Raw genomic sequence first — 13682 nt, 5'->3', positions numbered from 1 at the left:
CCCCTCACTGAAACTGTTCAAAGCTAGGCTGATTGTGGCCTTGAGCAACCTGCTCTGGTGGAAGATGTCCCTGCCCATGGCTGGGAGGTTGCAGCTAGATGATCCTTAAGGTCCCTTCCAGTGCATTCTATGATGCAGAATAAAAAATAGGTACAGCAGTCTCCTACAGAACAGTTATTCTGGATTTCTTTCTGAGCGTTAATTCCTTACCATCTAGATGAGGTTCAATGTAAGCCAAATTCAAGGTATTGTTCTTAAATTTCAAGAGCCTGAGTCACTGAGAATGTTTTCCTACAGACATGGTCTCTCTCACTGCCTACTTCCCCTGAGAGAATCAGCAGTTGTTAGATGGAAGGGAAAAAAGGGAGCTGTTACAAACATAATTCCTGTGAGAAGTCAGCAGGATCTGCTCTTGACATGTGATGCATACAAGATGCTAATGTGTATGTCTGTTGGTAGCTTCCAGATGTGTGTAGCTGTCAGGAAACAATTGTTCTGGGTGGTGTAAATGCCACCCTTGGGGACATTCAAGCTCAAAGTTGATTGGGCTCTAAGCAACTTGATCTAGTTGGGTACATTCTTGCTGCTGCAGGTGGGTTGGAGATCTTTAATGTTCTTTCTAATTCAAGCCATTCTATGAATTCAGAAAAGAGTGTTTTGACACTATTCTTACTATTGCAGTCAACATAAAAATACATGGACAGCCCAATACAGTTCATGTGCTGTGATACATGACATGTGCTCAGACTCAGATAAACTGAAGTTAAAGTACAGGATGGTAAGAGCTGTGAAAAGCCACTAAAGAAACTGTGTGATTGAAGTATCTGTTCTTTCAGCAGTTGTGTGACAGAATGGAGTTTAACTTGGCCTGCCTTCTCATTAGAAAATGGGTGAAGTCTGCATGAATCATAGAATCAACCAGGTTGGAAGAGACATCCAAGATCATCCAGCCCAACCTAATTCCCAGCCCTAGCCAGTCAACTAGACCATGGCACTAAGTGCCTCATCCAGGCTTTTCTTGAACATCTCCAGAGATGGTGACTCCACCACCTCCCTGGGCAGCCCATTCCAATGCCAATCACTCTCTCTGACAACAACTTCCTCCTAACATCCAGCCTATACCTCTCCTGGCACAACTTGAGACTGTGTCCCTTGTTCTGTTGTTGGTTGCCTGGGAGAAGAGACCAACCCCCACCTGGCTACAACCTCCCTTCAGGTAGTTGTAGACAGCAATGAGGTCACCCCTGAGCCTCCTCTTCTCCAGGCTAAACAACCCCAACTCCCTCAGCCTCTCCTTGTAGGGTTTGTGTTCCAGGCCCCTCACCAGCCTTGTTGCCCTTCTCTGGACATGTTGAGCACCTCAACATCTCTCTTGAATTCAGGAGCCCAGAACTGGACACAGCACTCAAGGTGTGGCCTGACCAGTGTTGAGTACAGGGGCAGAATAACCTCCCTTGTCCTACTGGCTACACTGTTCCTGATGCAGGCCAGGATGAAGCCACAGCTGGCTTCTTTCTTTCCACATTCTATTCAGAGGAAGAAATCTGGGCTCCAGCAAATCCAGGGAATAAAGTCAGGAATAACTGGGGCTAGGAACATGTGCGATTTTTCCATGTGCTAAAAGGATAGGCACACTCTGGGAATGAAGGTGTTGCCTTTGTGGCTTTTCAGGAAGCAGTGAAGATCCCAAGTGTCTGGTAACACTGCAGGAGCTTACACGTTTAGACAAGACTCTTTCTAGTCTTTAGGCAGTACTTTTCTGAATTTGCTTCAGCAGTAGGATGATATTCCTGAGAAATGTTCTTGAAGGCTAGAAGAGGAGCAGCAGCAAGGTGAGCTCCTCCTCCTTGTATAGAGAGAAGCTCAGTCTGAAAGGATCTCTGCTATGCCCCACATAGTTCATAGAAAGCACTAAATTGAGGCTTCAGGCACACTCTTGTGTGGGAGTTTGGTTTGAGTTTTTAAAATTTCATACATCTTGATTCAACTTTGATTTTGTTTTGGGTTTTGTTGCTGATTCTTTAAATGCTTTGGGATTACTTTGAGAGTTTTATACTCTCGTGCTCTGTGGAAATGATCAGTCTCATCAGTTCTTTCAAATGATCTTTTCGTAGCAGCCTAATATTTATTCTGTAATCCACAGTCTTATTTTCTAGGCAGATTCTTGTGTCCACTGGAAGGGTTTGCTGATTTTGATCTGCAACAGATGAATTGCTTATTGGAGATGTAATTGAGCTTTGGTGACACCTGATGTTTCCTTTTTTTAATTAGAGGTGATAACAAGAATACATTTGCTCTCTGTTTGTCCCCAACTCCCCTGGTATCCAGCCTTTAGGATATTAGAAGTTCATTTAGGCTGGAGATCCACAGAACTTTGGCAGAAATCACTAAACTGCTATGGTAGATGTGAATCATTCACTTAGAAAGAGGAAGAAACTGCATAATCAATTATTGATCTGTCCTGCTCTGTGCTTCCTCTTCTGATTAAATCTTTGAAAATATTGATACAAACAGCAAGAAAAAAATATCAGATTGGGAGGGGTGTGTGTGAATGTGTCTGACCTTGCCATGGGATGAAGACAGTTGAACACATAACTGAATGGGCAGATTCAGGGAGACCAGTGGATGTAGTCTACCTTGACCTTAGCAAGGCTTTTGACACTGTCTCCCATGATATTCTAGTGAGCAAGCTCAGGAAGTGTGGGATGGAAGAGCAGGCAGTGAGGTGGATTTGGAGTTGGTTACAAGATAGAGTTCAAAGAGTGGGGATCAATGGTGCTAGGTCCAGCTGGAGAGCTGTACCCAGTGGAGTCTCCCAGGGATCAATGCTGGGGGCAGTCCTGTTCAACATCATCATCAATGTCATTGATGAGGGGACCAAGTGTCTGCTCAGCAAGTTTGCTGATGACACCAAACTAGGAGGCTTGGCTGATATGGCTGAAGGCTGTGAGGACATCCAGAGAGACCTGGACAGACTGAGAGCTGGGCACAGAGGAGCCAGATGAGATTCAACGAGGACAAGTGCAGAGTCCTGCACCTGGGAAAGAATAACAAACTGCACCAGTAGAGGCTGGGAGGTGATCCGCTGGAGAGCAGCCCTGTGGAGAGGGACCTAGGGGTCGTGGTGGCTAACAAGTTAACCATGGCACAGCAATTTGCCCTTGTGGCCAAGAAGGCCGATGGCATCCTGGGCCTTAAGGATTAAGAAGAGTGTCCAGCAGATCAAGGGAGGTTATTCTTCCCCTCTATTCTGCCCTGGTGAGACCTCATCTTGAATATTGTGTTCAGTTTTGGGCTCCTCAGTTTAAGAGGGACAGGGATCTGCTGCAGAGGGTCCAGCAGAGGGCTACAAGGGTGATTAGGGGACAGGAAGGCATGGCTTATGAGGAGAGGCTGAGGGACCTGGGGCTTTTTAGTCTGGAGAAGACTGAGAGAGGATTTAATAAATGATTACAAACATCTGAGGGCTGGTCAGAAGTGGGGGGACAGGCTCTGCTCGCTTGCTTCCTGTGATAGGACAAGGAGCAATGGGTGTAAGTTGCACTATAAGAGGTTCCACCTCAACACAAGGGGAAACTTCTTGACTGTAAGGGTCACAGAGCACTGGAACAGGCTCCCCAGAGAGGTTGTGGAGTCTCCTTCTCTGGAGACTTTCAAGACCTGTCTGGATGCATTCCTCTGTGATCTGTGCTAGATTGTGTGGTTCTGTTCTGGCAGGGGGGTTGGACTTGATGATCTCCTTGGGTCCCTTCCAACCCTTAATATCTTGTGATCCTGTGAAGAGAATGCAAGAGGAGAGGGGAAGTTGCCTTGCAGCATGTGGTTGTCATTGTACAGCTGCTGAGAGAGGAATTTTCAGAAAGGCTGGCACTGGGTGTCCCTTCATGTGTTGTTCTGAAGAAGAACCCCACACAGAGGAGCTACAAGACACATCAACTGTGTCAATGTCAAACACAGGCCCAGAATGAAACTCTTCTGTAAACCATGAATACTTTCCTGTCCCATTAAAAACACTGAATCTGTCACCCTTCTGGCATGTGCTGGGGAAAACAGAGAAACGAAGCACTCAAAATCCCAAACAAAACAATGGTGACCAAGTTTACTAAAATATCTGAGTATTCATGTCTCAGGTACTTGGAAGGATGGAATGGAGCTTTACAGAAGCTAATTACCTCTGTGTTGAAGTGATGGTTTGGTGAGATTTGACTGATGGAATGAGAGAGAATGGATTGAAACTTGAAGAGGGTAAATTTAGAATGGATATTAGGAAGAGGCTCTTTCAAGTGATGTTGAGACACTGGAACAAGTTGCCCAGGGAGGTTATGAATGCCCCCTCGGTGGAGGTGTTCAAGGCCAGATTGGGCAGGGCCTTGATCAACCTGGTCTAGTTGAAGGTGTCCCTGCCCATGGCAGTGAGTTGGAACTAGGTGCTCTTTAAGGTCTCTTCTAATCCAAGCTGTTCTATGAGTCTATGACTGCAGTACTCACTGATGTCCTATCTTGAGAGGAATGTGGAACCCTTACTATGTTTCTTTGTGAACTCAGGGCCACAGTCTTTGGGATTTTGATGGTTAAATCCAGCTCTAGAGGTTTGTAGGTGCACCTTTAGCAGGTACAGAGGAAGGGCTTAATAAATAGCTCTAACTCATTTGCAGTTGTCACCTTTTGGACAGGAAGAAATAAATAAACCAAAGCAAGCCTAACACATACCACGTGGCAGAGACCAATCCACCTCAAACCAAAATCAATGTTATGCTTCCTGTTATTGTGTTAGGCAGAGGATTGAAAACTTGCTTTTCCAATTGATTTGTTTTCTACTGCAAAACTAATTATGGTCCAATGCAGTTCTTCCTCTACCTGCCTCCGGAGGGGGAACTATATTGGCAGTGGTGGCTCCTGTCCTTTGCTCAGGCAGCTGTGTCAATATCTCTCTTGCTTGGTTGTTTGCTGAAGGGTGAAAGATCCCAAACTTCAGCAAAGTCCTCCATGCATTCTTTCTTTTAAAGATACAGGTTTTTAAACTTTACCAGTCTGCAGATGCAGGCTGTTGATCAAAGCCACCCACTGTGGTGCCCTCACAGGCAGAATTGACACATGGATGCACATCGACATGTGGATCTGGTGCTTAGGGACATGGTTTAGTGAAAGTGGTTTAGGAATAGTGGTGGGACTGTGAGCTTTAGGAAAGCAGTTTGACTTGATAATCTCAAAGGTCTCTTGGGAGGAAGACCCTCCAAGAGGAATCAGTCCTTAGGAGTGGTGGGTGCTAATGGATTTTGCCTTTGCCAGGAATTTTCAGAGATACCAAATCAAGGACCTGAATTTCTGAGGGAGTTTCAAATTGAAACATAGTGAGGCATTGGAGTCCCCATCTGTGGAAGTGTTAAGAAAGTGAGTAGGTGTGGCACTTCAGGACATAGTCTAGTGGTCATGGAGGTGTTGACTAGACAGAAGGTTTGACTTGGTGAGCTTAATGGTTCTGTGGTTTGATGAGTCTACGAGATATCAGAGGACCTGTTTGTTTGGTTTTTTCTTTCGTTAATACTTTGAGAATGGAGAAGTTAGGAGAAAACCCTTCTTCTTTTAGTAATTTTTGCACCCAAACCATTGCTTTCCTGGAGATGTTGGTTAGACAAACAGAAATACAGCTGCTCCTGTGGGCAACTGCTGTCTGGGTGACTACTGTGAAACTCTTTCAATGCCAGTGGTGACTGCAGAGCAGATTTCATGGTCTATGTCAGCCTCAGAGACGGAGGCATAGCTCAGTTTGGGGTTTAGTAAACCACTGGTTTCATATGTAGTTCTCTCTCTCAAGTTGTCAAAACAGTGGAGTCCCAGATGAGACCTCACATGGAGTACTGTGTCCAGCTCTGGAGTCTTCAACACAGGAATGACATAAACCTGCTGCAGTGGATCCAGAGGGCCACAAAGATGATCAGAGCACCTCTCCTGCAAACACAAGGTGGAAGAGATAGGGTTGTTCAGCCTAGAGAAGAAAAGGCTCTGAGTCTTTAGATACTGCCTTTCAGTATCTAAAGGTGTTTCAGTCCAGAGGATAGAGACTAAAAATGTCTCAGGCCAGAGGAGAGACTTGTTCTTACATATTCTCATGTTGTGAAATTAAGGTACAAGTGGGGCCAAATATCAAAATCAAGATTATTTATTAAAGCATAAACTGAACAGAGAAAGAAATAAGGGGAGAGAAAGAAACAAATGGAGAAAGAGAAGAGCAGGAAAGGAATTATACTACCACACACACCACCCAAGATACTTTCTTTGGCTGGGGGAGGTCCCAGGAAGTGTGCTGCTAATTTGGCTTGGAGGAGGTGTTCCCACGTTCATCCTTGTTGGCTTGTGTTGTCCTTGGCTGGAGAAGGGGAGAGAGTATCCATGATTATTCTTCTTTCTCTGAGCAGCCTCCAGCGTGTACTGTTTCTCAGTGGAATTCTTCTCTCTTCTCCAGAAGTTCTTCTTTGACTGGATGCCCATGGTGATGTTTTCTCCACCACACTCACTAAAGTTGGTATAGGGTCAGTGTCTTTTATTCAGTTTTCTGCAGCTCCCCCTGGCCCACACCCCAGTCACACTAACACAGAAGTGACTGCCAGATGTGCTGTCAGTGGGCAGAGCTGACCCACCAGGCAAGTTGTTTGCAATGATCTTGTCTTTGCTGGACCTTCCAGCAGTACTTGTGCCTGCAGGGGTCTGGCACCAGTAGTGGCCTTTATCCCCTTGCCCCTCTGCCTCTCCTCCAATATACATCCCTGGGCTTAGTGGTCCTATAAGTGCTTGCACCACACCTCCTGAGCAGCTATTGTCTCTGGGGAGCAAAGCTGACTTTATATTTGTTGATTTACATGTACAAGAGAGACGAGATTTAGTCTCTCACAGAAGGGGACCTGCAGGAAGGCTGGGAAGGGATTGTTTAGAAGGGTTTCTAGTGATAGGATGAGGGACAATGGTTTGAAACTAGAGCAGAGTAGATTTAAGTTGGACATTAGGGGGAAGTTTTTTACTATGAGAGTGGTGAGATGGTGGCCCAGGATGTCAGGAGATGTGGTAGAGGCTCCATCCCTGAAGACATTCAAGATCAAACATGATGGGTCCTCAGCAGCCTTATATAGCTGGAGATGGGTGGAGAATGGCTGGAGAGCAGCCTTGAGGAAAAGAACCTGGGAGTCTGGGTTGATGAAAAGCTCAACATGAGCTGGCAGTGTGCATGTGCAACTCAGACAGCCATGTCCTGGGCTGCATCAAGGCTACAAGAGCTGGGGCTCTTCAGCTTGGAGAAAAGAAGGCTTTGAGGACACCCTATAGTAGCCTTTAAGTTTCTGAAGGAGGCCTACAGGAAGGCTGAGGAGAAACTATTTACAAGGTCTTGTAATGATAGGATGAGGGGCAATGGGTTTAAACTGGAAGAGGGGAGATTGAAACTACATGTTAAGAAAGGGTTCTTTACAGTGAGGGTGGTGAGACACTGGCACAGGTTGCCCAGGGAGGTTGTGGCTACTCCCTCTCTGGAGGTGTTCAAGGCCAGGTTGTATGAGGTCTTGAGTGACCTGTTCTAGTGGGAGGTGTCCCTGCCCATGGCAGGGGTTGGAACTGGATGATCTTTGAGGTCCCTTCCAATCTAAACCATTCTGTGATTCTATGTCCCTGCTCACTGCAGTGGGGCTGCAACTAGATGATCTTTAAGGGTGCCTTCCAACCTGATGCTTCTGTGATTGTGTGATTCAGTGAGGATGGCAGCAGTCATACCTGAGCTGGACCCTCTTAGCTTCTACAGGCACACTGGGTAATGCAGCAGTACATCAGTTCTGTCGAGAAAGAGCTTTGCACAAAATTTGCTTCTGACTAAATGTAAGGGCTGGGAGGTGGACTTTTCAGAGTAATTGTTTCCCCAGATGGTAAGAGCTGCAGTGGACAGTAAAAGCTTCCGTTGCTGTTGCCTTGCTAAAGAGCAGGTCTCAAAGCACCACAACAACTAGGCAAGCTCATCCTCTGCAGCAGAGCCCCAGCTGCCGCAGAGCTCTGGTGCAGTGTGCTGGGAATTCCACAGCAGCTCCCCTCTATATGAAAGAGCAGAAGGGTTTTAATAAATTAGATGTGAACTTCCTTGACACAATCACTGCATTTGCTGCTCTCTAATCTGTATTTTATTGTTGTTTTGCCTTTTGCTTCACACTGTCCTCTGCTTTCAATTTTTGAAGATGCTGGGGATGTTTGTGTTGTTAATGTGTAACTAGTGCAGACGCCAGTGGCAAACGGAGCAGCACTTGGTCATGCACTTTGGGATATGGTTTAATGGCCATGGTGGGCTTAGGTTGGTGGTTGGAGTCAGTGATCTTAGAGGTCTTTTCCAATCAAAACAGTTCTATGGTTCTGTGCCAGAATGGTGGTCTGTATCTTGAGTGCTCCTTGTTACCTGGGAGAGCTTCTGTAGTATAGGAAGAACAGACATGTGAGGGAAGAAATAAAAACTATCACAGAACTGTAGAAGTTGTGAGGGAACTCTGGCAATAATCTAGTCCAACCCCTCTGCCTAAGCAGGATCACCTAGGGCAGGCCACATGGGAACGTATCCATGTGGGTTTGGAAAGTGTCCAGAGAAGGAGACTCCACAGCAGCCCAGCACTCTCTGGGCAGCCTGATTCCAGTGCTCCAGCACTCACACAGGAAAGAAGTTGTTCCTCGTGTTCAGGTGGAACTTGCTGTGTTCAAGTTTGCGTCCATTGCCCCTTGTCCTGTCACAAGGCAGCAGTTAAAAGACACTAGCCTGTTCTGCCTGATGCCCACAGGTAGAGTATTTGTAAGCATTGATCAGATCCCCTCTCAGCTTTCCTTTCTGCAGGCTAAACAGCCCAGGTCTCTCAGCCTTTCTTCATCAAATAGATGTTTCAGTCCCTTCCTTGTCCTCGTAGCCTCTTCTGGATTCTCAAATAGTTCCCTGTCCCTCTCGAACTGGGGAGTCCAGGAGCAGACACAATACTCCAGATACTGCAAATAGATACAACACACATCACATCTTAGAAGGAGTGAAGAAGCTGAGGATCATCTAAGAGGTGAAATAATACTGCAGTATTCCTCTCTGAGGCCTCAGAGGTTTTTGTACCCCTAAACATTTCCTCTGAGATAGTCAGTTCATCAAAAAAAAAACAAAACAAAAAAACCCCTTAGATTTAATTCAGCATTATATCAGGGAGAAAGTTGTTTTCATGCTTTTCATATAATCATAGAATTGTTGTGGTTGGAAAAGGCCTTCGGGATCATTGAGTCCAACTAATCAAACACCACCATGTCCTGCAATGCCATGCGCACACATTTCCTGAACACTTTCAGAGACATTTACTCCATCACCTCCCTGAGGAACCTAGGGAAAGTGATTGAATAAACTATTTCTCATTGCTTGTCCTTTCTCAGCATCAATCCTCTTCTTGCCCCACCATTTGGAGTGGGCTGCCCAGGGAGGTGGTGGAGTCTCTGCCCCCAGAGATGTCGAAGAAAAGCCTGGCTGAGGCACTTAGTGCCATGGTCTAGTTGACTGGCTAGGGCTGGGTGCTAGGTTGGACTGGATGATCTTGGAGGTCTCTTCCAACCTGGTTGATTCTATGATTTGCAGCCCTCAACTGTGGTCCATCTGTTGCTGTATCTGCTACCTGTAGCAGGTTTTCTACCCTATACCTGGCTTTTGGCAAAGCTTTGTTTCAGTTGGCTACTGATCATATTGGCTCAGCTTACATGTTTTGCTTTCTCATTGGTTAATGTATTAACCAAATGTGGTGGAGGTCAGTAACCTCTCAGTATTATCTGATAGAATGAGAGGAAATGGCCTGAAATGTTGCCAGCAGAGGTTTAAGTTGGATGTTAGGAAAAAATTCTTGACTTCAGAAGTGGTCAGGCATTGGAACAGGCTGCCCAGGGAGACAGTGGACTCGCTGGAGGTGTTCAAGGAATATGTGGATATGGCACTTCGGGACATGGTTTAGTGACATGGTGGGCTTAGGTTGGTGGTTGGAGTCAGTGATCTGAGAGGTCTTTTCCAACCAAAACAATTCTTTGATTCTGTGATTCTAGATGCTGGATTGCATGGTGAATTTCCTTCCAAATGGAATGATCCTAGGGTGATAATTAGTGTCATGGAACTTTCTCTAGACTTTTAAATCTGAAGAAAACATTAGACTGTGAATTGTGTTATGGCATTACCTTTATGAGCTTACTGTCTACAACTACCTGAAGGGGCATTGTAGCCAGGTGGGGGGTGGCCTCTTCTCCCAGGTAACCAGCAATAGAACAAGGGGACACAGTCTCAAGTTGTGCCAGGGTAGGTATAGGCTGGATGTTAGGAAGAAGTTCTTCACAGAGAGAGTGATTTGCCATTGGAATGGGCTGCCCAGGGAGGTGGTGGAGGCACCGTCCCTGGGGGTCTTCAAGAAAAGCCTGGCTGAGGCACTTAGTGCCATGGTCTAGTTGACTGGATAGGACAGGGTGCTAGGTTGGACTGGATAATCTTGGAGGTCTCTTCCAACCTGGTTGATTCTATGATTCTATGATTTTATGAGCTTATTGACAGTTGGAAAGAAGATGTTCTGGAGTTGTAATCTATCCCATTGATCTTAAGAGACTTGTAAATCAAGAGATGGAACAAGATATCTTTGCTGCTGGTCATATTTACAGAGTCAACTGGGAAAAACTAATACCCCCAAGTTCCAAATGTGTTGATGGGTACCAAAAATCGTACCCCTTTACACCTATTGTTAAAACCTCCTACTCTTCCTCAATACATTTGCTGCAATTATACATGTTGAATATAACAGTCTTCATTGTATCAAAAGTGGAGCAAATAAAAGGAGCATAGAGTGAAATAAGCTTATTGTAAAATAAGCAGCACGAGAGTTGCATTATTGATTGCATGAATAGGTTTGGTGATTAAGTCATTAAAACATTGCTTGCAAGAGATGAAAAGTTAGATAAGTTGCAATCCCTGCAAAATAACCACACAATTACAAGCTTTAAATCCTGGGTTCTTGAGACTGTAAAAGAGCTTGTTGCAGGTCATGCATTAGCATGTTATCATGCATGTTACAATAAAGAAACTTGGCTTTTATAGATCTTTGTGCCACAAGGGTGCTGCAGGTGACATACTTCTAATTTTCAGTGACAGCGTATGTGGATAAGTCTCAGAACAGTGCTTTTCTCTCTAAGTTAATGAGGTCTTTTTTAAGGTGAAACAGATTACTTGAAAGGAAGAGCACCATCTTGTGACATGAAGAGTAATGTTCCTGTAGTACTTGATTCAGAGAAGGAAAGAAGTAGGCTTACATGGTTTTATCCCCTAACGGGATTTATAGAGCTGATTTTTCTCTTTCATTTGGCTTTTCTTTTAAGACCTAAAAGGGGAACTGACTCTTTCAAGTGATACAAATTTCACAAATCAGCTTTATTTCAAAAAATACTTCATTTTCCAATTTCATCTCAAAATTCTTTTTCTTTTTTTTTTTTCCTTTATTTTTTCCCTTAAAAAAAAAAAAAAATCTAGTCACTTCAGGGAAAAAAGATTGCTATGAAGTCTTAGCAGATTTTAAACCTGTCAGTTAGACCATGAGTCTGATACTGAAATGTTCTTTTCTTTTACAGGTTTATTGCCACTTACTTCATCTCTCAGAAGCTGTAAGGTAGGAGAATGATTTTATAAGCTTTCTTAATGGTTTGAAATTGCATCATGGGAGGTTTAGGTTGGATATTAGCAAAAATTTCTTTCCTGAAAGAGTAGAACAGGCTGCCCAAGGAAGTGGTGGAGGCACCATCCTTGGAGGTGTTCAAGAAACTTTGTTCGTGGCACTTTGAGACATGGTTTAATGTCCATGGTGATGTTAGGTTGATGGTTGGACTCGATGCTTGTAGAGATCCTTTCAAAGTGAAACAATTCTAAATGGCGTGAAGGGATGTGATGGTTTGAGTGTTACCTGCCCCGCCACACTTTAGAAATCACCCAGACTAGACTCAGCCAGCTCTGGAAATACGAATGAAGGTTGTATTTACAGCTAGCACAATATACAAGCAGATATTTACAGTAGATACAGTTATAGATAGAAATAGACAAGGTAAAAGGTAATACAGAAACACAACTCCCCTCCCAGAAACCTGAGTCCCCAGGAGGGGCTCTCAACCACCCCTTCACCTTCCCCGTGCACCTCTCAACCTTACTCCAGTCCTAAGGAAGTTTTCAACAGTAAGGAGAGAGGAGGAGGAGGCAAATGGCCTCTTAAACTGGGGGATGGGGTCGGGGAGCGGTGTGTTCCCCTGGAAATTCATGAGGAATTAGTTCAGGACCTGCTGAGCCATCTGGACACCCACAAGTCCATGGGACCAGATGGGATCCATCCCAGGGTGCTGAGAGAGCTGGCAGCTGAGCTGGCCAAACCACTCTCCATCATTTTCCAGCAGTCCTGGCTCACCGGAGAGGTCCCAGGAGACTGGAAAATGGCCAACGTGGTCCCCATCCACAAGAAGGGTCGGATGGAGGAACCTGGGAACTACAGACCTGTCAGCCTGACCTCAGTGCCAGGGAAACTGATGGAGCAGGTTCTCTTGGGGCCAATAACTGCGCACCTGAGGGATGGCAAAGATCTCAGGTCCAGCCAGCATGGGTTTAGGAAGGGCAGATCCTGCCTTTCTAACCTGATCTCCTTCTATGATCAGGTGACCCGCTTGGTGGATGTGGGGAGGCCTGTGGATGTAGTCTATCTGGACTTCAGCAAGGCCTTTGACACTGTCCCCCACAGCAAACTGCTGGCTAAGCTGTCAGCCCGCGGCTTGGATGGTAACACTCTGTGCTGGGTTAGGAACTGGCTGGAGGGCCGGACCCAGAGAGTGGTGGTGAATGGTGCCACATCCAGCTGGCGGCCAGTCACTAGTGGTGTCCCTCAGGGATCAGTGCTGGGCCCCATCCTCTTTAACATCTTCATAGATGATCTGGATGAGGGCATCGAGTCAGTCATCAGCAAGTTTGCAGATGACACCAAGCTGGGGGCAGAAGTGACTGAGCTGGAGGGCAGAAGGGCTCTGCAGCGGGACCTTGACCGCCTGGACAGATGGGCAGAGGCCAATGGGATGGGGTTCAATAGCTCCAAGTGCAGGGTGCTGCACTTTGGCCACAACAACCCCATGCAGAGATACAGGCTGGGGTCGGAGTGGCTGGAGAGCAGCCAGACAGAAAGGGATCTGGGGGTACTGATTGATACCCGCCTGAACATGAGCCAGCAGTGTGCCCAGGTGGCCAAGAGGGCCAGTGGCATCCTGGCCTGCATCAGGAATGGTGTGGTCAGCAGGAGCAGGGAGGTCATTCTGCCCCTGTACTCTGCACTGGTCAGACCACACCTCGAGTACTGCGTTCAGTTCTGGGCCCCCCAGTTTAGGAAGGACACTGAGATGCTTGAGCATGTCCAGAGAAGGGCGACGAGACTGGTGAGAGGCCTCGAGCACAAGCCCTACGAGGAGAGGCTGAGGGAGCTGGGGTTGTTTAGCCTGGAGAAGAGGAGGCTCAGGGGTGACCTTATTGCTGTCTACAACTACCTGAAGGGTGGTTGTGGCCAGGAGGAGGTTGCTCTCTTCTCTCAGGTGGCCAGCTCCAGAACAAGGGGACACAGCCTCAGGCTGCGCCAGGGGAAATTTCGGCTCGAGGT

At 46.2% G+C, this 13682-nt stretch overlaps 1 long non-coding RNA gene across 2 annotated transcripts in view; it reads left to right on the top strand.

The window, feature by feature from the left end:
• LOC135175264 (uncharacterized) overlaps positions 1–13682 on the top strand; it is a 265383-nt gene that overhangs the window by 236770 nt on the left and 14931 nt on the right. For both annotated transcript variants that reach the window (XR_010302314.1, XR_010302313.1), the window contains exon 4: positions 11635–11672. This is a non-coding gene — a long non-coding RNA (uncharacterized LOC135175264). The remainder of the gene's footprint in view (positions 1–11634; positions 11673–13682) is intronic.

Source organism: Pogoniulus pusillus, chromosome 5, assembly GCF_015220805.1.
Source record: "Pogoniulus pusillus isolate bPogPus1 chromosome 5, bPogPus1.pri, whole genome shotgun sequence".
NCBI lineage: Eukaryota > Metazoa > Chordata > Aves > Piciformes > Lybiidae > Pogoniulus > Pogoniulus pusillus.
Note: the sequence above shows the minus strand (reverse complement) of the source record. Positions and strands in the feature narration are given on the sequence as shown.